The sequence below is a fragment of the Elephantulus edwardii genome, unplaced genomic scaffold (genome assembly GCF_000299155.1).
Source record: "Elephantulus edwardii isolate Elephantulus edwardi_28Jun2011 unplaced genomic scaffold, EleEdw1.0 scaffold00076, whole genome shotgun sequence".
Classification (NCBI taxonomy): domain Eukaryota; kingdom Metazoa; phylum Chordata; class Mammalia; order Macroscelidea; family Macroscelididae; genus Elephantulus; species Elephantulus edwardii.
Window position 1 is genome coordinate 11272180 of NW_006399826.1, and position 26101 is coordinate 11298280.

Genomic DNA, 26101 nt, shown 5'->3' on the forward strand with positions numbered 1-26101 from the left:
TCTCAGAGTCAGCCACAGTTTGTTATGATCCACAGAGTCAAATGCCTTTGCGTAATCAATGAAACAAAGATAGACATTCTTCTACTACTCCTTGCTTTCAGCCAAGGTCCATCTAACATTATCTACAATATCTCTAGCACCACGACCCCTTCTAAACCCAGTCTGCACTTCTGGCAGTTCTCTGTTGATGTGCTGTCCCAAGAAAGGAGATGGTTAGCATATCAGATTATATGGTTAGATATGAAGGTAAGAGTTGGTCTGGAACTAGTTGGTGACTTCTTGCACTTTCCCCACATTTTACTATTGTGATTTAGGTGAAAGTTTACAGAGAAAGTTGGTTTTCTACAGTAAGTTGTATATCATGTTTAGTGACATAGTTTGCAATCCCCGTAATGTAACATTATGCTTCCCATTCCTTTTCTGTGTTAACTGTTTATCTCTCGGCTACTGCTGCCATTTTTGTTTTGTATGTTTGATTGTTCTAAGAAGTTCATTCTTCCTCTGTAAGATGTTATTGATCATCCTATGATGTTATTGTGTGCTTTCAAATTGAAACTGATCTGTAGCTGATACTCCAGTGGATTTTCAGATTCAATGGATCACATCGGAGGAGGCTGCCCACCATTCTCCTTGCAGCAGCTGATGGATTCAAACAGCAGGCCTTTGGGATTACACAGCAACTTCTTACCAGTAGATCACCATTGTTTGACTGAAAGTTATACTACGTTGTTAATTTGGATCAAGACTTGAAGAATATTTGAGATTCATAGTCTTTGGAGTTTCAACAATCTCTGTCATATTAGAAAGCCTGTTGCTTTTCTGATTTTAAGCTTTCATCTACATTTCTCTCCCATTCTATCTAGAATCTCCTGTTGTGATCCCTTTCAGAGCAGTGAGCAGTTAGCTGTAGTCAGGCTTCCTCTGGTTTTTCTGGACTCAGATCCTGAAAGCCGAAGTTCCCATTGTCCATTAATCCTTTGTCTAATTGTTTCTATATACATTTTATTGTTTTACCTTTCTTTGCGTCAGATGGGAAGAGGCCAACAGTTGCACCTTAGGACATCACAAGGTTTTTAGAGTCCAGTTACAATTCACCAAAGTACCATCTTACATTGAGAGTGAATTTAACATGGTTATTGCTTATTTTCATCTTCTCTGTGTCTTGACATTTATTGATAAAATTTGTGTTCTATGAGGAAAAAAGCTTCACTCCATATCCATATTCAGTTGTATTCTATAGGTATCTTTAATTAAGACTTAAGCAAAGACTGGAAAATTATCCTTGAATGAGGGAAACCATCAGCATGATACTGAAAATATTTCACTCAGTTATGGTCAAGAATTTCAGTTAGTAAGATTTGGAAATCAGTCAGAGCAATGAGTTATGAAAATCATTAAGGACATACCAGGCAAGTTGGCTATAAATAGTGAATTAGCCCTCCAAAAACTGACTGGTTGTTATAATTCACTTTCAGATCTCACTCTTTTTGAGAGCAAAACCATTTGGATAAGTTATTCTTTGGAAAAATTTAGTTGGTGTCTAAATCCATGTCAAGAGTTGAAATGGAGTTATCTGCATTCTTGCGATTTTAAGCTCTAAATACACTGGTGACATGGAGTCTGCTTATCAGTGGGAATCGGTGCAAGTGTAATCTATTGCCTGATATAGTAGAGTGGAAATAACAGAGAGTAACACAGTCCTAGCACTTAAGGAAACCTCAGTCTAGTTGGAGAGAAAAAGGTTACAGAAAACAAATTTTTAAAAAATTCTAGCAAAACCAACCAACAAACTTCCAAGAGCAGTTGACTCTTGAACAGTGTCCTTGAAAGGATTAAAAAGGAGAGACGCCAGATGAAGGAGTAGAACAAAAGTTTGCTTCGGAAAACATCAGTGAAATGGTTAATAGCTAAGGAGAAAATGTGAGGAAAAAATTTCAAGACAATATATACTTATGTTAACTAAAATACTGTTTAGACTGTGTCTCCTTCCCTTTGTGTATGAATGGATGCTTGGTTAAGGATATACTTTAAATAAGGATCATGAAGAAGTCGCTCTCAGAAGAGAAAGAAATTGTTGATGATAAATGAGGAAAAAAAATCTTTCTGGCAATTAAAAATATGTTAAGATAAAGAACAATGGTAAGAACTAATTTTTACCCATAAACTTGACAAAGATTTAAACTCATAAACTTGACAAAGATTTAAATAACAATAAAGTATCTTGCTAATGAAGGGGCAGAAGGACAAGTAAGGTCCCAGAACCAATTCATAGCTGACTGTCCTTCGGATTTACGAGGCTGTAGACATTGTCCGTTTTTCTCCACTGGAGCCTCTGGTAAATTTGAACCACCAGAGATGGGCAGGCTTTGGATTAGCTGTACACGTTTCTACAAACTACACCTATGGAAATAAAAAAGAAATTAGAAGATATTCATTGCAATGTCACAGATTCTTTTAAAATAGGTAAACCAGGAAAAAAACCAAACCCACCCAAAACCTAAATTTGATGATATGCTAAACAAATGACCCACTTGTATAGAAAGCTATCCTTGCATTAAAATAAGATTTCAATAATAATATGCACAAGAGCTATACCATACTATCCATACACTTCCCACTTACATTGAGCTATTTTTTTCATATTTTTACTAGTTTGCAATATCATATTTATGCATTGTTTAATGGATGTACAATGTGGTGTTTTGGGCTTGATTTTTTTTTTTTTTTTTTTGCAGCCGGAGTACTCTTTTTAAAATTTATTTATTTATTTATTTACTTACTTATATTAAACTTTATTAATTTTAATGAACACTTACAGAGATTTTGGGTTTCTATTCATTCATTGTTGCACTATTTTCTCTACCTCCCCCAGTTCCTCTTTTTTTTACCCCTTGAAAGTCTATTTTAATTGTCCCATTGCCACAGTGCTTGTCAAAACCAGTTCTGATTAATCTCCTTTGTCAGTGTGTCCTTTGCCGTTCATTCCCTATCACTCCTCCCTGAGAGAGACTTCACCCTGATTCATAAGGAAAAGGGGGTGGTGTGTTCTCTTAGCTACTTCCTTCCGGAAAGGGACGCTGTAGGTTTCAGGCTGAAGATCTTCTCTCACTACTCTAAAGGGTGTACATTGTGTTTTATACAATCATTCATACCATCATGTTTTATACTATTAATTCAAGTGATCTATGCCTATTATCACCCCATATTTTCAAGTCCCCAGTGAGTATTTCCTATGCCTTTACTCCATTTCTCCACTAAGCTCTGTTGTCCTAGTGATTTCCAATCTTCCCCTTTTCCAGCCCCTTTCTCCCTTTACCTTTTGAACATTGATATTTATTCCTCTCTTTTTTCAATAATATTCTCATGCAGTATTTGTCCTTAGGAAACTGAGTTATTTCATTCAACATAATGCTGACATAGCTATAGCTAGATACCAATATATCTATATCTATCTATATATCTGTCAGAGTGGAACTCTGGGCTATAGGATTTTCAATCGCTGGTTTTCTACATGTCAATCATTGAGCCTTTCATTTGAGATAACTCTGAGCTGATTGTTGTTGTGTTCCATCGAGTCAGAAGTGACCCATAGCTGACCCTCTGGCAGGTTTTCAAAGGCAGTTAATCGCACGGAAGGAGATTGCCCATCCTTCTCCCGCAGAGCAGTTGGTGGTCTCAAACTTTGAGCCTTCAGGATTGCAGCACAGCTTCTTGCCACTAGGCCACCAGAGCTCCTCTGAACCGATTAGAACCTCCAAATTTTGAGTTGGCAGGTCATCTTTTTCCCCCCCTTTTATATTGACTTATTTACAAAGTCTGAATACTTTGTTTTTCACAAAAGTTCCTTCCCATTTCCTTCATCCCATCCCCCATCGAATTGTGCAACCTTATGATTAACAACCCCCCTAAACTCCTCCCCCCACCTATTCTCACCCCTCTGCTTCCACCCTGCCCCCACTTGGATCCTCATACTCATTCTACAAAAATAATTTTACACAGTCTTTGTCCTAGTGGGACTGAGTGAGTTCATCCAGCGTAATGCTCTCCAGTCCCTCCCAACTTAGGTAGTAATTTACAAAATCTTTTCTTCTGTGTGCTGTGTAGTATTCCATTGTATGAATGTAGCACAACTTCTCAATCCATTCATTTGTGGTTGGACATCTTGGCTGTTTCCATGTTCTTGAGATGGTGAATAATGCATGCTATCAGGTGATCTTGTGAACTATTTATATCACTTAGGAACTCCGTAGCATGCAAAGGCAGCTTCATTGAAACCAGAAAGAAAAGGGAAACCATTGAAAGGCCTCAGTTAAATTCTTCTTTTGCATTGAATCAGTGTATACATTGTTAAAGAATTCTACATATAGTATGGTAGATTAAAAAATAAATGTGTGTGTTGGATCCAGTGGTGTCAAAGTGGAGCTGCTGACCGATGCATCTTGCGTGGGTTGCATTGACTTCTCAGAGTCATGGCTAACATTCACTCTGGACTCACTAGACGGCATGCAGTCTTTTCAATGGCTTGTGGGGATGATTTCTTTAATCCTCACAACAACCTCACACGCAAGGAATTACTATCGTTTGACACTTTGCACACTATGAAATCAAGGCAGCAAGAGGCCCAGCAACCTGTCTGGTCAGTCAACAGGAGCTCTGTGGTCTTGGTCTCTAGACCGCGTCTCACTGTGAAGAGGATGCAGCCCTCAAGCCAGGAGTCAAATGTGGAGAGGAGAGCCTCGTTCTCGGCAGGGAAATGGCTGTTCCAATCCTTCATAGAACTTCAGGAAATCCACTGGGTGGTCTCCATTGGTGGGTGTGAGAGATGCTCAGCCAGAGGGTTTCAGGCCTAAGCGCGTCATATTGAAAAGTTTGACTCTTATCCTCAGGCAACTGGAAGCCACTAAAAGCTTAAGCAGGAGAGAAATACGACCAGGCTTTCCTCAGAGAAGGATTGCTTATTAATCAGTCAACAAATGACTGAAAAAGGATTGAAGTGGCTTCTAGACCCTGACCCTGTGACCATGGTTAAGCCACATGCTTCTTTCAGTACAAAGAAATAATGCTCACATGAATCCATTGCTACAGGGGGTTAATAAAATCTCTTGAGGGCAAGACAGCCAACCCATAATATATATATCTGTATATATAAACCAAACTACAAACTTTGCTTCATAGGCAGCAGCCGCTCTGAGTGACTTGAAAGTGTGGGTGTCTGGCAGCTCTGCCTCCTCAGGCAGTATATTGCTTTTCTTCCTCCTCATAAACCTTTCTGTTTATTTTGTGGGAGGGTAAAGTGCCTGACAGACCTTATCCGGGAGGAAAATATAAAAGCAGAAGGCCTTAAATCTTCATCAAGTTCTAAATAAACCTCCAAACCAACACTAAAAACTCTCCATGTGAAATTTAAAAATTGGAGACTTTCCCGCAGCCTGACTTTGGCTCCTTCTGGTTCCCTTTTCTTGACTCTGTGATGCCCTCACCCTTCCTCCCGGCTCATCTCAGAGCCCTACCTCCCAACAGACTCATGTTTTCGTATTGCAAAGCCTCACACTGCAGTTCCCCAGGGCAAGGCTGCCCTTTCTAGAACTGCCCACCTTTCAAAATGACTTCTTTACATTTCTAGTTGCAGCTATTAAACTCCTCCTGGGCTGAGTTCAAATATGTGTTAGAAGGAGAGCGATTTAATTAAATTGCACCCCACTAAAGTGTAAATAACATGTAGCCCCCAACCCTATTCCTCCCAATCAGCCCAAGTATGTTAGCAATGTAACCAACAGGACGAATCTCCCAATGTAGAACACAGTCCTCTAGTAACAGCAGCATCTTACAGGTGGAGGCCGTATTTCAGAATCCCTTCAATTTTGCCCTCTTTGGAGCTGTCTCATTCTGACTGAAGTATCTCTGCTTATTAAGTACTCTAGTCTTTACTCAGAACTCTAATAGCTTAGTGGTAAGGAATTGTGTTGCCAACCCAAAGGTAGGTGGTTTGAATCTGCCAGTTGCTCAATAAGAAAAAGTTGGGCAATTTCTTCTCATGCAATTTACTGCCTTTAGAAAACAAACAAACACCAAAAAACACCAAAAGCTATTGGAGGGTCAGCTCTGAGTTTGTTCTAACCTGAAAGTATGTAAAAATGGCAAAAAAAAATAAATATTTTTTAATACCTCTACTGTGTTTTTTTTTATTGTACTAGTTTATTTACAAAATTCAAATACACTGTTTTCCAGAACAGATTCATTCAATTTCCCTCACCCCCCATCCGTCAAACTGTACAGCTCCATGATTACTGCCCTCTCCCCTGCATATCCTCATCCCTCGGCGTCCACCCTCCCCCAGGCCCCTGCTTTGGGTCCTCATACTCATTCTACAGTAATGGTTTTATACAATATTTATCATTGTGACATTGAGTTAGTTCACTCAGCGTAATGCTTTCCAGCCCCTCCAAAGCTAGGTAATAATTTACAAAATCATTGCCCCTGTGTGCTGAGTAGCATTCCATTGTGTGAATGTACCACAATTTCTCAATCCATTCATTTGTGGTTACCCATATGAGCTGTTTCCATGTTCTTGTGATGGTGAGTAATGTTGTTATGAAGATTGGTGTGCAAGTCTCCGTTTGTGCCTTAGTTCTCATTTTCTCAGGGTATATTCCACCTAATGGAATAGCTGGGTTATATGGAATTTCTATGTTCAGCTTTGTGAGGAAGCGCCAAACTGCCTTCAAGAGGGTATATACTGTTTTACAATCCCACCAACAGTGTTTAATAATTTCTGTCTCACCACATTCTCTCCAATATTTTTTGCTTGTTGCCCTGTTCAACTTTGCCACTGTTGATTAAGCACTGTTTTTGGAAGCCTGTTAGCCTCGCTTCCTACGCCAGCTGCTATACCTTCCTTCAGACTTGACGATTTCTGTCTGGTTTCCTACAAGCCTGAACATGTCCATTTGTCCTTCTCTGATGATTGTATTCAGTTCCAGAGTGAGAACAGAGGAAAGGTAAGACCAGGAGAGAAAAGGAAATAAAGGGTCAACGGGAATGAATTATCTATAACTAAAAGAAAAATATGGTTATTTGTTTATTCATTTACTTTAAAATTATCACTATTAGTAGGAAAAAACTGTAATGAAATTGAAATTTTTATCTAGCAAATTCCTGGGTTGGTGCTAAGAATCTAATTACCTTTTACTTTTCTTTTTTTTAATTGTAAAATATGAAAGCTACATTGGCCAATTTAATATTTTTTATGAATACAATTTAGTGACACCAATTATATCCATCATAATGAGTAACCACCACTCACATCTGTTGCCAACTTTTCCATCACCATGGCAGAAACACGTTGCTTCCTAAACCATGACTCCCCTTTTCTACCTCCTACCTGGATCTGGTAACCTCTAATTAATTTTCTTTACTGATGGCTTTAATAGCAGGTTTGTATGCATTACTGAATGATCATGAATAAAAGAGTCTTTATCTGTAAAATGAGAGACTAGACTAGAAAACTTCATCTCCCTTCAGATCTAATTGATATTTAGTAATTACAGGATGTAATGTGGAGCCTTTGACCTAATGTATTGTAGCACTTTGGAAGCAGGAGTGGCATCCACTTTCTAAACATGCCTCTGGAAACTATGAACTTTGATAAATGATGATAGTTACAGAAAGGCTTCAGTTCTTTTGTTCATAGGGTTGCTATGAGTTGTGACTGACTTTGACGGCAATCAACAACAACACAACAATTGTTGCACTGGCTCGAGTTGGATATTGTCCTTTTGACCACCTATTTTCTCTGATGTATAGGAAAGAAGAAATACCATCTTCATTGAGAGTCATGGTAGAAATAACACTGAACTTGTACTAGAAGACTTAGTTCTATTGTCTCACCTTAAAGAAGCTGAATGTTCATTCAGCAATAGAACCCATCTGACTCTCAAATTTTTTGTCTGTAAGTTAGGGTTAGCAATCTATTCAATCTGTATACTGAGCAAACAATTCACAAAGCCAGACGATGAAAAAGAATGTGGTATCAGTATTGGAGGAAGACTCCTCAACAACCAGTGTTATGCAGATGGCATGACTTTGTTTGCTGAAAGTGAAGAGGATATGAAACACTTGCTGCAGAAGGTTAAGGACTACAGCTTTCATTATGGGTTACATCTTGATGTCAGTGGTTTCATCCTGCTTTCAATAATCAATACTCTTGTTACTAGCAGTCAGAAAATTAGGAGACATATTACACTGGGCAAGTCTGCTGGGACCACTCAAGATTCAAGCCAGGGTCTTCTCAATCATCTTCTATGTATCAGAGAGCTGTACAATGAATAGGGATCACAAAAAGAAAAAAGAATTAGTGCCTTCAAGTTATGGTGTCAGAAGAAAGTGCTAAATATCCCATGGACTGCAGAAGGAAAACCCAGATATGTCTTGGATAAAATGCAGTCAGCATGCTTCTTGGAAGTAGAGATGATGAAGCTTTATCTTTCATACTTTACACATGTATCTAGGCAAGGCTATTCCTTGGAAAGGGACACCACACTTAGAAAGATCGAGGGTCAGCAAAAGACAAGAAGACCCCCCAATAAGATAGACTGGCATGGTGACTTTAGCAAAGGGCTCTAGTGTGTCAGACATGGTAAGAATGGCACAGGATGAGGCGAGTTTCAGTTTGGTTGTACATAGAGCCACTGTGAGTCATTCTTGACTCAATGGCACCTAACAACAACAACAAACTTTCATGAATCCTTCCTTTATAAAAGTTTACTACTAACACTAGTTTATAGACAAAGAAAGAATATGGCAGCAGAATTAGAGGAAGACTCATCAACAACTTATGTTATGCAAATGATGCAACCTTGCTTATAGAAAGTCAAAAAAGATTTGAATCACTTACTGAAAAATAGAAAAATACTACTTTCTTCATATGCATTTCACCTTAACATTAAGAAAACAAAATAAAACAAATCCTTATCATTGGACCAATAGGCAATATCCTGATCAATGGAGAAAAGATTGAATTTGTGAACATTTAAATTTTACTTGGATTCACACTCCACATTCATGGTAACAGCAGTCAAGAAATCAAAAGATGTGCTGCATTGGGAAAATCTGCTGTCAAGGACTTCTACAAAGTTTCTAAAGAACAACACTGTTTAAAACTAAGATGAGCCTCATCCAAGAGCATTTTTAATTGCTTTCTATGCCTCTGAAAGTTGGACACTGAATAATGATGACAGAAGAATTGGTTTGATTTGAAGTGTTGAAGAAGAGTACTGAGTATCCCATGTACTGCCAGAAGACCAAACAAATCTGTCTCCGAGTAATTGCAACCAGGGTGCTCTTGAGAGACAAAGATGGTGGTACTGTGGTCATATTGTTTCATATATTTTTAGGCAAATTGTTAGAAGGGGCCAGTACTTGGAAAAAGTACAAATCCAGTGGGAAAGGTGGAGGGTAAGAGAAGGAGAGAAGGACTCTCATAACAATACGCTTGAGTGAGCTAAATTTTGCACTGACATTTGCTAGTAAGTTTCCCTTTTCATTGATATCAATCAGCTGTTCTTGGAAAATAAGTACAAGCCTAAGGCAGGTGGTTTGAATCCACCAGTTATTCTGAGCGAGAAAGATGGACGATCTTCTCCCATGTGACACTGTTGTTGTTATGTGCCGTCTAGTCACTTGCGACTCATAGCGACCCTATGTACAACAACCCTAAACTCTGCTCTGTCCTGTGCCAATCTCACTGTCTCTGACACACCCATCCCGATCACCCCAGTCACTGAATCAACCCACCTCGTAGAGGGTCTTCCCCTCTCGCGTTGTCCCTCCACCATCCCAAGCATGATGTCCCTCTCCAAGGACCGGTCCCTTCTTACAACATGTCCAAAGTATGTTAGACGAAGCCTCAGAAACCTTGCCTCAAAGGAGCCGCCAGGTTTAACCCTCTCCAGGATGAATACCCTTTGCAAATCCACTGCAGGGTCAGCTATGTGTTAGTTCTGATTCTGTTGGGTGAGTGAGGTGTTATAGTACTGAAGGCACTTATGAAAGAAAAAGGAATTAAAATGAAAATATTTGTCTTTCTCCATATGGAAAACAAGATTTGGTTTTAGTTTAGCTTTTAATTTACAAATTTTCTACAAAATTGTGAAACTTCTGTGTAGTTTCTTTGTAAACTATACAACCTCATTACAAATCATAGAAAAGTTTTTATTGTTCAAGTTAAAAAAAAAACATAAAAAAGCAATGCACTTGAATATATCAGAGATTGTACGGATAATACAGAATTGAACACGGTTATGATCTGTTGTTCACAGGTCACTATGTGTCAACCTGATGGCACATAACAGCAATGACAATTCATCCAATGCTTTCTTTATTACGGTAGAAATCAATAGTTTCACAATAGCTAAGTTAATATTTTCACAAATATCTCTTTATGGAAATAATGTGTAACTATAGTCTATGCTAACAACAGTGGCTGTTGAGGAAGGTGAGGGTAGATGGGAGGTGAGGACAGACTTTTTTTTAAATTTGGGTTTAGTAGAATTCAGTCTCTCAATTACACATGGCTGTCTTTCTTTCATAAGCCGCACAATGGATAGTCATATACTGCATATCTGAAAATAAGGAAGTGTAACAATTAAACAATGGTGTAAATACATGAAAGAATGTAGTAACATTTTTCTTTTATGAGATGTATAATTTAAATGTTCCCTTTCCCTAAATCTCTAAGGGAAGTACAAAAGGAAAAGAGACATGCATAAAACCCTCTAAGCTAAGAGAGAAGGTTTGTGAAAGCAAATAGATGCCCTCGACTATCAGCTATGTCAACAGAAGCAGAATGGAGGTGAACTTATTGACATTTTTCTTAAATCCATCTGTTATAGGAGTGAATGATCTTTGATCTTTTTGTGTTTTATCCATTATTGAAAAGATTTTTTTTAAGCATGGAATTCTGTCTCTCCTGATAAGAACACAAAATTGGCAAACATGTATTTCACATCACAGATCAAGGTGATGATTACCAGCAAGAATGAAAGGAGTCTTGACTTCAGCCCACTTCAAGGGCAGGACCTCCCCAGAAGGCCAAATATGTTCTACATGCTTGGGAATTGCTAACTGCAGCTTTTCTTTCCTCCATGTTTCATATCATGAAGAATTTTGATGTCATCTTGATTTTACAAAAAGCCATCATGTCAGGGTCTCATTGCCCTCCTGGGCATTATTCACTTTCTTTATCTTTACTCATTTTGAGTGCATCTAAATGTGCTCTGTACACCACAACAACAATATGGTTAAGCATTTGGTTGATAACCCAGACGGTGCAATTTGAACCTGTCCAGGGCTTCTTAAGCAGTGATTCCCCTTTTTCTTCTGGCAATCTATTCTGCACAGATTATAGCCAATAAATCAACTCAAAGGCACCTAACAATATTTTGATAGGAACTGTTAACTCTTTGGATCCCTGACCCCGTTTTATATTTCTCTGTCCTTTAAGTGTTAAATTTCCAAATCAGTATATCACTTTAGCTGCCAGGGAGCTCTGGTGTTTAAGTGGTAAGGGATTGTGCTACCGATGAAAAGGTATGCCGTTTGAATCCACCAGCTGCTCCAAAGGAGAAAGATAGGCAGTCTCCTCCAAGTGAGATTGATGCCTCTGAAAACCCGCTGGAGGGTCATCTATCCTGACTTGACGATACATAAAGATACGTACATTAATATTGGAATTTTCATTTTGTACCTGTAAGAGCTAGTTCAATGTTGGATTCAATAGAGTATATACATCATAGAATCTTCCTACAGATCTTAAATATTTCTTGGATTTAACTGAGGACATTTCCCATAAGATTACAGTTCTGTGATAATTCAATTAGCATCAGATAGAAGAGTTAAGTGATCGAGAATGAGTTCAGATGCTTTATATTCTTAACATCAATCTCTTTTTAAGATGAAATCATGTTTCGTGGGATGCTTTAAGGAATATAGTTAGAATCCATCAGCTGCTCTTTGTAGGAAAGGTGGCTAATCTGCTCCTGTGCAATTTACAGCCTTGGAGAGCTCTGTAAGGGTCAGCTATTACTTCTGATTCTACAGCACATAACAAGCAGAAGAAAGACAAGGGAAGGAAGTGAATAAATTCATGTGAGTGGTGCTAGAGACAGTACCTGTTGTGTATGTAGGTGCTGTTGCATAGATATCAGACCATACCGACTCTCTGAAGGCCACACCAAAAACTTACCTGATTCTGCCCTATTCTCACAATCTCAGCTGCACTTAAGCCTATTGCAATCACTTAGTCCCTGCAAGGCACACGAAAGGACCACAATTTGAGATTCATGCACTTGGAGAATGGAAGATCTTCAGAAATAATCAGGTTCAGTTTTCTCATTTTACAGCTACAGACTTTGAGACTCAGAATTTTAGAGAATGACCAATTTTGGCCAAAAATTCTTCTATGAATTATATATTAAGAATAAATATGCTTTTTGTTTTATACATTTTTCTTATATATTTAAGTCCATATAATAAGTTATACATATGTGTATGTGTGTGTGTGTGTGTGTGTGTGTGTGTGTGTATACAGTTCCATACTCTAACAAAATTAGCCAGGCAAAATCACACTCAGGATATGGGTGAAACACTTGACGTCAAGTAGCTGTGGCAAAAACATGAGAATGGCACAAAAGTAGCAGAGAGCTCCAGCAAGCTATGACCCCAAGATTTCTTCCCAAGATTTCTTCTTTTTTTTTTCTTATTTTTTTATAGTTCAAGAGGTATACATTTTCATCTATTTATCTATTTATATTGTAGTAAGCATATGTTGTTGTTGTTCTTTGCCGTCGAGTTATCTGTGACTCATAGAGACTCTATGTACATCTCCGAACCCTGTTCTATCCTGAGCCAGTCTCACTGACTCCAACACACCTAATCCCATTGTCCCAGTCATCATGTCCATCTGTCTTATCCAGCGTCTGTCTTGCAGAGGGTGAAACCAAATTTCTCCTTGGAGGCAAGGATTTTGAAGCTCCATCCTTTGGGCACGTAGCCAGGAAGGACCTGTCCTTGGAGATGAACGGCATGCTCAAGTAAGCATATAGGTAACAAAATATTTGCTATTTTTCTTCTTTTCACATGTTCAGTGTAGGAATAATTACATTCATCGTCTTTCCATCCATCACCATGAGCCATTCCTAACTGTCCAATCTCCGATTAGAGGAATTCAGTGTTCCCTAAGGAAGATGCCTCTTTACTTCCATGATAACAGTTATTTTGTGGAAGTGGTTGCTTAACTAGGAACAGTACCTCGTGGCTGTATTTACCTTTCGGTGGCACCTGTAATTGGATTCTGGATCCCGAGTACGAATACAGGTGATGCATACTGTTTAGAACAGGGCCCTAGACGTTACTTTCACCATCCTCTCTGATTGTTTCTTTATCTTCTTTCTTATACCTTCTTCAGTGAGTATTACCATTGACTTCAGCTAGAATCATCAAATAAAATATTCTTTAAGACATTACGGCTCTGACTATATGCACATCAAGGGAGAGAGCTAGACAATCTCCTGCCATTGCAAATTTACAGCCTCTGAAAACCCACTGGAGGGTCAGCTATGAGTGGACTCTGACTAGATGGCAATGAGTGAGTGAATGAATATCTGCATATCTCAGGAAAAATTCTCTCTCTCTCTCTCCTTTAATTTCTCATCTAATCGATGCCTCACCAATTTGATAATATTCTTTGTTGGTGAGGCAGTTGGGAAATAGGCTTTTTCAAACATAGGTGATGGAATTAGAAAAGGGGACAAGCCTTATAGAGAGCAGGAAGCATCACAATTGTTTACACACTCCCTTAACCTATGAACCAGCAGACTACCATCTGGAATCTACTCCGTAGGTGGAAAATATTGGATAATACACAGATTTCCAAAAGGACAAACAAGTCTTTCCTGGATGAAATGCAGCCAAAGTGTTCCCTTGAGGCAATGATGGTGAAAGTTTGTCTCACATACTCTGAGTACGTTGTCAGGAGGGACCAATGCCTAGAAAAGGAAAGGTGGAGGGTCCCTGAAAGAGAGGAAGCCTTTTAATCAAAAGCATTGACACAGTGACTGCAAGAATGAACTTAAGCACCACAGAGATTGTAAGGGTAGCACATGATTGGACAGGGTTTCTATCTGTTACACATGGGGTCACTTTGAGTTGGAGTCAGTAGTATATAACAACATCACATATATAGGAAACAACGTATCGACAAGTTTATTCATTGTAACACCATTTTTAATATTAAATGTGGGAAACAATCCAAGTTCCCATCAAAAAAGGCACTGGTTAAATAAACCATGATACATCTAAATAACGAAACATTCTGTAGCTGTAAAAAAGAATAAAGAAGTTCTTTTCTATTTACTCATATGAAAATTTTTCAAAATATATTGGTAAGTGTAAAAAGAAACATTTAAAGTAGTATATGCAGTATGTTACATTTTGTTTCTAAACAGAAGGAATAATAATATATATTCATCTGTTTTTTATGTATTTCATATGCTTTTATATATTCATATGTTTTCCCATCTGCATTTTTATTATCCACATAATTTTCTGTGCAGGGAGTTGAGTAAAGAATGGAGAAAGACGGGTGTGGGAGTTACAGATCTTATCCTATATCTTATTATGATATTATTATTTTAATTCAAGTAAATGAGTTACCTATTAAAATACAATTAAATAAAAAATAGAGGGAAAAAATTAATATAGTCCATCCCTGTTGACTTCTACCCAGAATGACATAAAGCAGAAGTTATTAGATAATAAATGTTAAAAGCATTACTATTGAAGAAGAGTCAAACTTCACTTTAGAGTTCAATCAAGCCATGCCCCTGCCAGCTCCAACTGGGTCAGTATATTGCTTCATCATTTTTTTTCTTCTTTTCCACCTCTGATTGATTGAATGAAGCTCTCTTGCCTTCCTTATCTTGCTGCTGCCTTTCAAGAAATGATTTTGGGTTTCTGTGAGTTAGTTTGGGTGAACTTCCTTCTCTCTCTGAATTTGATTTATGTCTTCTACATAATAGATGCTGTGTTAGGAGCTAGCGGTGTACAGGTAATAAGATGAAACCACTTCTAAGAAATCACAGTTTGAAGAGAGGAGCAGAGAGCAGTCTATGGCACAGTCAGAACCATGATGACAAAGCTTTTGCAACAGAGAAGCAAAGGTTAGGGAGCCAAACTCTTCAAAGGAAATGATACGCAAGCAGAATCCATTAAGCAACCTTATCATTAATCTTATTGTACAGATGAGAAAATAGAGGCACAGGAACATTAAGTATACTGCCCAAAATTACAGGCCTGCATTCAACACAGGTAATATGGCCTCCAAATCCATGCTTATGTTACCATGACTTGGCATAGTGACTGCAAAAATGGATAGAAATAAATAAAATAAAGCACAGCAGAGATTGCAAAGATGACACAGGATTGGGCAGGGATTTCTGTTGTGCTTATGGTCATGATGAGTTGGAGCAAACTCAACGTCACTGAACAACAAAACCATGATGCTTCTGATCAAAGTTGTCGAAGGAAGTGAAATGGGAAGAGCAGGCACAGAACATTCACGGAACTGCATGCATGTGGCTAGAGGATAAAGAAGAAGATTCTAAATAAAGTGGATTGACACAGTAACAATGGAAGGAAACATATCAGAGATCACACAGGTTAGGGCAAGGTTCAGATCTGTTGTTCATAGGATCACTATGAGTTACAGTCAACTTGACGACACAGAACAACAACAGAGCAACGTACAGCGTGGAGTCGAGTGGGAGTAGATAGATAGGGGTAGGCCTTGTGATGATTTTGCCTCTTACTTAGTAGAAGTATTATCCTCTTCCTATACAATATGCCTCTGGAAACTCTATGAACTTTGATAAATGTCGACTGTTGTAGAGGGGCTTCAGGACTTTTGTTTATAGAGTCGCTATGAATCATGCTCAACTCGAAGGCAATAGACAACAATAACTTAGCAATCAGCAGAAATCTACTTTTACATTTAAAAGTAGACTTTTAATTCTAAATGCCAAAATAATAAATTTTTAGCTCAGTGAATTTTGCAAACTGACTTTCCTTATAATCAGTTCTTAGGCCGAGAAACAAAATCTCATCAGCCTCTAAGAAGCCCCTTATTATTAAATGCTGTCAAGTCTGCCATGACTTGTTGTGTGCCTTTGAAACAGATCTATTTCCTGGGAGGAGATGAAAAACAGATTGGGACCTCACTCTAACTTGTGCTATCCTCATCATTTCTAATATGCTTGACACCATTGTTAACATCACTGTGTCAATCCATCTCATTGAGGGTCTTCTCTTTCTCTAACCCTCCAGCATGGTGCCTTTTTCCAAGGACTGTGGTCCTGACAACATGCCTGAAGTATGTGAGGGGAACGTTCCCCATCCTTGCCTCTTTGCTTGCCTTGCACCCTGGCTGTATTTCCTCTGTGACAGATTATTGACTCTTTTCATAGGCTATGATATATTCTTCTTCAACATTATAATTTAAAGGGATCACTTCTTCTGACATGGCTTCTTCTAAATTCAACTTGAACTCCCATCATCCTTATTCATGGTCTAACTTAGTTTTTTAAATCCCCTTACTGCTGTTGATGTTGTTAGATGCCATAGAGTTGGATACAACTCTTAGAGACTCTATAAACAACAGATTTGAACCCTGTTCGATCCTGTGTAACATCACCAGTTTTCACATAATTGAGCTCATTGCTGCAATCACTGTGTCAATTCATCTCTCTGAGGGTCTACTTCTATTTCACCGACCCTGCACCTTTCAAGCTTGAGGTCCCTTTCCAAGGAATAGTCACACCAAACGATGTGCCCAAAGCCTGTGAGATGAAGCTTCCTCATAGGAGCACTCTGGCTGTACTTTCTCCAAGACATGTCTGTTTGTCCTTTTGAAAGTCCATGGAATATTCAGTACTCTTTTTTTAACACCAGACTCAAAGGCATTGGTTCTTCATTGTCTTCATGATCCTTACTCATTGTCTGTCTCTCAGATGTATAGCAAGTGCTTGAAAAACCACAAGGAGCTAAATCAATTGTGCCTTAGTCTTTAAACTAACATCATTGTTCCTCAGTAATTTGGAGAGGTTCCTGACAGCAGACTTTCCCAACTAATATATCTCCTTACTCCTGGTACCAAGAGTGTTAATTGTGGATCCAATAAAGATGAAATCATCAACAGTTTTAGTCTTTTATCAGTCGATCATGATATGCTTATCTGCCCTGTTTTGAGATTCCTTGTCTTCTTTGTGTTGAGATGTAATTCATGTGAAGGCTGTAGTCTTTGATCTTCTGCAGCAAGTACTTCAAATCCTCCTCACTTTAAACAAACAAGAGTTTGTCATCTGTATGATGCAGGTGGTTGAAATCTTCCTTCACTTTGGATGTTATATTCTTCTTCATATAGTCCAGCTTCTTGAATGATTTGTCTAGCTTACAGATTTAACAGGTGTAGAGAAGGAAAGTAACCCTGATGCCCTGTCCCCTTGCTCAACAGCTTCTCTGTATGTATTTCATATGAGCATAATTAAAAGTTCTGGGATTCTCATGCCAATGTCGTACACAACTTGTTACAGACCATACTAATTGTATAATAAATAAAGCACAGATAGACATTCTTCTGGTATTCTATATTTACATCCAAGATCCATCTGACATTAACAGTGATATCCCAAGTGACATGGCCTCTTCTCTACTTGAACTCTTGCAGTTCTCAGTCAATGTATTTATCTAGCAATTTTTGCATGTTTTTTACCAATATTTTGCTTTCGTGTAGTTATAATGATTTTGTTTAGTAATTTCTACATTCTGTTGGATCGCCTTTTTTTTTGAAATGGGAACAAATATGGATCTCTTCCAGGCAGTTGGGCAGGTAGCTAGCTGTCTTCCCACTTTCCTCATGGCAAAGTCCTGTTATTTCAGAAGTGGATGGCTAATCTTGCTTCCTATTCTATCTTAATCTGGTAGCTTGTCTGAAATCTGTCCTCCCCTCCCCCCACCTCCAGGTGATCCTGCTGGCATTTGAAACACCAATGGCATAACTTCCCACATCATAGCAACACACAGGTTACCCCAGTACAACAAACTAACAGACAAGTTCTGTTGGGGTTTTTTTTAATTTTAAAAATTTTTTTTATTAATTTCAATGAACATTTACAGAGATTTTGGATTTCCATTCATTCATTGTTGCACTTTTCTCCCCGCCCACCCCACCCCTACTGATTTAGCAGGTTCTCTGTGCATATTGATAAAAGCTACTGTAAAAAAAGAAACATATTTCTCTATATTGTTAACTGGCCTAGTACATTCTCCTAGGTTGTGTAGCCCTGACCTGTCCACTTGCTGTACAGAGAGGAAACTCGTGGTTGCTGTGAAGCTGAACACCATGACACTGACATGTCAAATGCAAGAATCGTTACCCATGATGAAGAGTGTTTGATGGAGCTCCCTGATTAAAACATGCTTGGAAGCAAAATATTGGTTAAAACATGCAAAAATTGCTAGATAATTTTGCAGGAGTGGCATCCACTTCCAAAATAATTTGCTTCTGAAAAACCCTATGAACCTCGAGAAAGGATGAAAGTTATACAAGTGTCTGGGTCTTTCATTCATAGAGTTGCAATGAGTTGCCTATGGCTTGACGACAACAACAACAACAGTGGATAAGGAGTGTGTTCCAACCCAAAAGCTGTATGGATTGACACAGTGACTGTAACAATATACTCAAGTATATCAGAGATGATGGATATAACACAGGACAGGGCAGGGCTCAGATCTATTTTTCATAGGATTGCTATGAATTGCAGCTGCCTCAACAGCACCTAACAACAACTGCAGTGTCTAGCATGTTGGACTGCTAACTGAAAGACTGGCAGTTCATGTCTACCACCAGCCACTGTGAGGAGAAACAAGAGTAGACAAGTACTTTCTATTAAGGATTACAGCCTTCAAAGCCCAGTGGAAGCTCATGATGGGTCAGAACTGGCGAGAGAGCAGTAGAGTAGCCTCATAGCAATGATCTTGCCTAATTAACCCAAGGACTCTGAAGCACAGCCTTGGAGAGAAATTACACCACTCAGACAGAAGAGAAAACCAAGAGGGAGAAGTCACTTTTTTTCCCCCAAGATTGGTTTATTTGGAAATTTCTCTGGACAAAACCCTTGATTTTTGCTTTAAGTTTCCTTTCCCTGAGCTCTCAATCTACAGAAACCTAATGCATTTCTTGTTCTTTTGTAAGACTTGATATAACGGGGAATTTAACAATCACCCTAGTTCAATCATGCGGACTCTGTGGACAACCATCTGACAAGATCACTCGCAATTTAGGCACACTATTTCTTAATAAAGTTTATATTATTTTTTTCTTTCTTTCTTTTTTTTTTCCTCTCCAGCATTGAAACAGATGGCTTTTTCCTTTAGTTAAGCATTTGAAGAAGAGGTCAGCTTGCATTTAGGGCCTGATACGTTATAAAAATGTGTGTTTTCTCATGAAGCTTTCACTCAAGTGGTAAAAAGTTCGTACTAAGATAGGAAACTAACAGTAGAAAAAGGTAATGGCAGATGAATAACCCAGTGCAAGTGTACTCGAGGCATATGTTGGTGGTGCGGGATAGCTGATTGCATCACCCACTCTGCTTAAATTGTTATTTCTTTTTCTCACTTTCTGTTTTTGTTCATTTGCCAAACATATGTGGTTAAATTGCAAATGTTAAATGCCTGCATGCCCAAATCGCCCTGTGTCAGATTATGGGTTTTTTTAACCTCTTGCAAGTTGATTGCCAGAGTTTCAATATTGTCTAACTATACAAGTCTAGGGTTCCTTTTGTTTTCTTGTTTGTATGGGTACAGTTCCCATTTTTGGAGCACAAAACAGTTATTTCCCCCAAATTGAAGATAACAATCTGCCAGTTAGAAAAGGAAACAACCGACTCTATTTCTTTTCATGAAAATAACAGGCTGCTTTCTTGTAAGTTAAATACTCTGAGTAACTTGTCAGCAGAATGACAGTATTTTTTCTACGAGCAATAGATTTTTATAGACAACAGTTAAAAACAGAGGCTTGACTTCACCGGCAGAAGTCCATGCCATTGTGGGCATATTCTGAGGTGCATTTCCTATTTTGTTGCTGTTAGGGGCCGTCAGTTGACTCCTGAAGACCCTATGAACAACAGACCCTACTTTAGTGCCGGAATATTTGAAAGAGGCAATTGACCCACTCTTTATATTTTTTCTTTCTTAATTGTACTTTTATTCATTCAATCTAAATCAGTGAGTCTCCTAAGAGCCTCAGTCTTTTAAGCTGTTTTGTATGCCCAAGCAAGAGAGAGGAATTAATAAGGAGGCATGAAAAGCAAATGGCAACACCAGAAGGATGCAAGAAAGAAAACAGAGGCTTGCTTGTGATAGGAAGAGGAAGTGAAGGAGAAAAGAGTACAGATGTCCTAGTTTGTAGAACAGAAGAAATGTAGAATTCAATTGAATTCAGTTGTCATCCAGTCAATTTTGACTTAGGACTATGTGTTAGCACAAAATTGAGCTTTATGGAATTTTTCACAGTTTCTTTTCCCAAAAGTAGTTCTTATCTGAGGCCCTTCTAATTGGACTTGAACTCCCAACCTTAATGGTGATATCTGAGCATTCTCACCATTTACACTGCCCAGCTATCACAGAATTTGTGACTGAAAATGTCATGATTCTTTTCAATGATACATGTTCTATGTATTACAATGATATATGATCCATGATCTTTGTACTAGTATGTAAAACATAGTAGGTTTTTATGGTTGTTGGTTTTTTTTTTTCTCAGAGAGGAGCCTAACAATTTCTCTTCATGTTTTTCTTGGGTGCTTTCTGTATACTAATGACACTTGACTAGAAAACTTGAAGATTGTTTCCTCATATGCTGTTGCTCAAAGTAGGAATGATCCATGGTCCAGGGATCTCTCTTCCCAGCTTTACTGTTCAATTTGTTCATTCAGACAGATGCAATCAATCGTACTGGTTATCTGTGTTTCATTGATTATGGAAAGGCATTTGACTGTGCGGACCACAACAAACTGTGGCTAACGCTGAAAAGAATGGGAATCCCAGAATACTTGATCATGCTTATGCAAAACCTATACTTGGACCAGGAGACTGTTGTCAGAACAGAGACGTGAAACACTGCATGGTTCAAAATTGCAAAGGGTGTACAAAAGGGATGTGTCTTATCTCCATAACAGTTTCTCTTTGTATTTTTGTTGTGCGGTTTCTTAGTGCTGTATACTAATGACACTTACTAGAAAACTTGAAAACTCCATTTCCTCTTTTACTAAGGCTCAAAGTAGAAATGATCCGTAGCTTCAGGGATCCCTCTTTCTAGCTTTTCTTTACTTCGTGCCAAATATTTTAAATTTGTTTATTCAGAGAGGTGTAAACAAGCATACTGATTACTGATGTATTTCTATACACTAGATCGAAGTTAGAATTGAACTTTAGTACTTGAAAATTAATGACTGGATATTTCACAATATTTGCAGGCAAATTGATAAGGTTCAATAAGATTTAAAACATAGCAAAGCAGTTTCTTTAAAGTGGATTAATAACCTTTAAGTGAGTTTTATGTACACCAGTGGTAGGAAGTCTGTATTTTATTGATTTGTTAACTAGATCTTCCTGTAATCATAGTCTCTGGATGCCACAAACACTTAAAAATGTTCAAATAAAGTATGGTGGTTTGAATACTCCCAGAGGCACCTCTGGAAACTTCTGCCTTCAAAAGTCAGTCTTGAAAACACTCTGCTGCCATTTTACTCAGCAAACAGTGGGTCAACACGGGTCTGTGTCCACTTGACGTGAAGTAAGAGCAACAGCAATATCTAATCCCTCTCGATAAAGAGGAGGCAGGCAGAAAGCAAAATATTAACGTTTTATATTAAGCATTGGGAGCTCTGATGACTTAGTGGTAAGGAATTTCACTGTCAACCCAAAAGCTGTCTGTTCGAATCCACTGGTTGCTCCGCAGGAGGAAAATGAGCAATCTCCTCAGTGCAGTTCACTGCCTCTGAAAACCCACTGGAGGGTCCACTATGAGTTGGTTCCAACTTGCCCATACATAATAACAACAGAAGCTATGTTGTTGTTCTTAGGTGCCTTTGAGTTGTAGACGACTCATAGTGACCCGATGAACGAAAGGCCTGAGCTCTGCTCGTAAGTAGAGTTTCCGGAGACAAGCCATTTTGGTAGTGGATGCCACTCCTGCTTCCAAGCTTGTTTTAATTTGGAAGCTCCAGCCAACACTGTCCATCATGGGTAACCATTACCTCGTTTGGCACATCACTGTCACAGACAGCAGCTATATTAAGCATTAAAAATATCACAACTCAAACTCATTATCAAGTCTGTTCTAACTTAGCAACCCTTCACTGGGTTTCCAAGACCATAATTTTCGTGGGAGAAGATAGCCTATGAGCCACTGGTGGATTCGAAATAGAGCACCCTGACATATTAAAGATAGCTTTATTCAGAAACTGCTAATAGATGTTATGGAACAAAAGCAAAGAGTGCCATAACAAATGCATGAAAACTGTTAAGTCTGCCATTTAAAAGCTATAGGGATATCTATTTATTAATTGGTTAAATTGATATTTAATGAGACCTATTAAGTGTGAGATAGCACTGGTCTGTCCACTTGTTCTACAGAGGTAACTCATGGTTGCTGTGAAACTGAACACTGACATTGATGTGTCCAATGCGATAATGGTTATCCATGGTGGACAGTGTTTGGTGGAGCTCCCCGATTAAAACAAGTTTGGAAGCAGGAATGGCATTCACTTCTGAAACAGCTTGCCTCAGGAAACTCTATGAACTTGGAGAAAGGTTGAAAGTTATACAAGTGTTCAGGTCTTTCCTTCATAAGGTCATTATGGGTCATCTATGACTCGATGGCACTTAACAACAACAACTAGATGTCAAGCACTACACTCAATCCTGACAGCTAAAATACCATTGTGCTGTTGCTAGAATAGAATCACACACAAGTTGTTACTATTTATTCCAAGAAGTTTGTGGATCAGGGACATAGTTCCTTGAGAATCAAGAACATCAGTAACAACAAAATCCTCACAAGGCATGAAGATTGGAGAGATATATGAGCACCTGGAGGTTGGTGGGTATCACACCATTTTTTAAAGCCTAGGTTAAAGATTCCGGGTGTTGCCTAACAGCACTGCTAAAGACAGAGTGTAACACAGACGATGAACAATTTTGTTCTCATTTAGGTGAACAGATTGGAAGGGCTATGTGGATTTTTTGGGAATCAATTGGTGGTTTTCTAGAATGGATTAGGTCAGAGGGGAAAGGAGGGTAGATTGGACAGACTTCGTAACTTTGGAGATGTTGAGAGAGAAAAAAGACTTTGTGACTGATGGACTTTTGGGAAAAGAGGACAGGCACATGCAAGTTTCTGCCATACTGATTGTGGCTTATGATCCCTGGAAACCTGAGCATGGCCACGTAGGGAGATAAGTTCTTTGTTTGAGACAAGTCACTTTGTTCTTGAGTAAGTTTTGTGGTCCAATAAATTACTCACTTTTGCTTTCTTGTAAAGCACCATGGTTATAAACAGTCTTGGAAGAAGGCATGATTCTACTGCAGTGCAAATCTGTCTCTAACTCAAGCAAAAATACATATTGGTTGGGATCAATTTACTACTTGGATTTCAAACTGCAAGTGTGCATTTTAATGTTTATTTTTTAATACACATTTATAAAATGCTTCAGAGCCTCTGGAGATTGTTGCAATCTTGAAAAAGGAAATACTTTTTTAAAAGAACATTTTAGGGCTAAAAGAATTATTGATCTGGCTAATGAGGGGTTAAGTGATGGGCTTTGAAATCACTTTACTACTGGCTTCTTAATCAGTCCTTAACCTGACCTCTCTCCAGAGTCTGGTCTGGAATATGGAAGTCACTTGTCAATTTAAAACATTCAAGTTTCTCTTTCAATTTTTGCCTTAAGCTGGATTGCAAAATGTGCCTCTAATGGGGTTGCTGGAGGGGACCAACACTGCTGTTTTGCATTGCAAAGCTCCTCTGGGCTGGAGCTAGAAGGACTTCTGTCTGATGTTGCTTTTCCCTTTACAGCTTGATCTGATTAACTCTGTACATTGGAGATGACTACTATCTCATTACTCTTTTATTGATAACATCCATTTTAATATGTTAAATAGGCTTTCTGTTTTCTCTCAGTGCTGGTAATTGTAAAATTCAGTCGATGTTAACAAAGAAGGCTTGTTTGTATTTAAAAAAATTATTTTATTAATTTTAATGAACATTACAGAGATTTTGAATTTTCATTCATTCATTGTTGCACTTTTTCCTTTACCCTCCTCCCCCCAGTTTGCTCCTCTCTTTGACATCAGGGTTGGGATAACACTGAGAAAAACTGGATAGATTATGTATACTGAATTTTTTTTATGTACTCAGGTGTTTATTTTGGGATTCATCCGTTTAGAGAATGAATATGAGGGACTGAGATAGAAAGTTATAGCTGTTACCTGCTTCCATCTTTTGCAAAGGGCTTCAGTGGAAAGATTTCGGAAGGCTTTCAACAGAGGCAGTAGTAACTTTGCTTTGAAGACAGCAGTATCATCATTAGTTTTCTTCTAATATTTAATATCCTATTGGATAAATCTGTGTGTGCCTTCAGGGTGAAGCACAATGTTTTTCAAAATGAACGTAAATCACATGATGAAACTTACTTGTGCACAAAGACTTTCCCCCAAACCATCTTGAAGGAGAAAGAGTAAATGGTTTAAAATTTATTTTAAAGTTCATTCTTAAGAGGAGTCAATATTTTGCAGTTTATGTTGACAGTGGTTTTGTTCCGATTCATGATGACTTCATGGTTGTTAAACTTTGACTGATTGTTTAGAAATAGACAGCCAGCCCCGCTTCCAACACAGATGCTTTGACATACTTCTGAGCAACTTTGGTCTTTCATGTCCTTAGTAGCTCCACACACTAGCTGTTTACACCCTCTCACTCGCTGCTTTTGAGACAGAACCACCTCTTAACTGACCCATCATTGGTGTGCAGAGGCTGGAATTCACATAAGAAGGGATTGCCCATCTTTCTCCTCCAGAGTTGCCAAAGGATTGGAACCTCCCTAGTATTAGCAGCTTAACTCGTTACCCACTAGGCCACCAGATCTCACTTCTTGTTGTTGTTGTTGATTGTCGTCAAGACAAGGGAGATGAACTTGACTCATAGTGACTCTATGAACAAAAGATCTAATGCCCCTCCATAGCTATTGTTTCTCCAAGATCATAGAGTTTCCAGAGGCATGCGGTTTAGGAAGTGGATGCCACTCCTGCTTCCAAACCTGATTTACAACTGGGAGCTCCACCAAACACTGTCCATATTGGGAAACCACTATGGTATTTACTACCCCAATGGCACAAGGTTCAGCATCACAGCAAACCCAGGTTACTTCATACAGCACATTGACAAAGAGTGATGTACAAATTGGAAGAGTGTTCCTCCAGATATAACAACACTAGTCTCACTTAGCAGTGGTTAAGTGTTGTCAAGTTGAATATAACTCATAACAACCCTTGCACAAAAGACCTAAACTATGTTCTATTACTAACCTAATTTTTGTATGTTTATAGAGTTTATATGGCTAATATAGTTTCCAGAGGCATCTAGTTTTGGAAGTGGATTCCACTCCTGCTCCCCAAACCAAATCACCTGGAAGCTTCTCCAAACACTACACATGATGGGTAACCACTATGATATTTGACATGACTATGGCGCAGTGTTCAGTATCACAGCATCTCCAAGTTACTCAGTACAGGAAGTACACAAATGATTGCTGTATCACCTAGGGAATATTAATTCTAAAATTAATGAATTTGGCATGAGGTCAGCTGGCCTCCACCCCTGGCCAAAAGTTCAACTGACATCTGCTTTTAGGGGGGAATAAAAGAGTGACACACATCAACCACGACCCCAAAAACCTTCCCTTACATGACTGCCATCAAGATGTGGCTGCTA